Source organism: Galeopterus variegatus, unplaced genomic scaffold (assembly GCF_000696425.1).
Source record: "Galeopterus variegatus unplaced genomic scaffold, G_variegatus-3.0.2 Scaffold1784, whole genome shotgun sequence".
NCBI lineage: Eukaryota > Metazoa > Chordata > Mammalia > Dermoptera > Cynocephalidae > Galeopterus > Galeopterus variegatus.
Genome location: NW_007727895.1, coordinates 192239 through 193058, shown reverse-complemented (window position 1 = coordinate 193058; position 820 = coordinate 192239).

Below are 820 nucleotides of genomic sequence, written 5' to 3'. Positions count from 1 at the left end.
ATTTTACAGGCATGTCATTTTTCTCACAACAGCCTGTAAGTAGGTACAAATACTATCCCTACTTGGGAGAGCTCAGAGCTATTCTATAACTCACCTTGGGCCCTGACCACCAGTGGGGACAGAACTGACAATTCAACTGAGGTCTCTATGGATCCAAGGCTGTGTGCATCTCACCACACCACAACAGACCAAAAGACAGAGGGGTTTCTGTCATTGCTGGGTGAGTGAAAAGATTTGAAGGGAGAGGTTGAAGTTTAAGGAATCACTATCACACCCTATAAGTTGGCTCCCAAAACTTCCTTCTCATGCAACCCATTCCAGATGAGTGCATGACTGAGGTGGCAGGCAGGACACCCCCACTCTAGGACATATTTTCTGTGACAATAGTTAACCAACCACATTTCAGCTCCCCATCCAGAGAGAAGAATGCTCCTGACTTCCCAGAGATCTTGGGAAAAGAAGGCAAGAGATTCCCAGATACTAGGTAAATTTCTGCCATTTTATTAGATAGATGGATAGACAAGCAGAGACATAGATAATGAATAGACAGATATAGTATGAATATATATAAATAGAGAGATACAAAGATATATAGATGTATATAGAGAGAGCACTTATGTCACAAGGTATGTCAAAATAATCCAGTGGGACTCAGGACTGTGTCATGGTGGAACCAGCACAGATTTTACAATTAGGCAAACTTTTTTTTTTTTTTTTGAGATTTTTTTTTTCATATGTTTATTGGCCATTTGGATATCCTATTTTTTTTATTTTGTCAATATACAATGTATATGATTATTATGGCCCATCACCGACACCT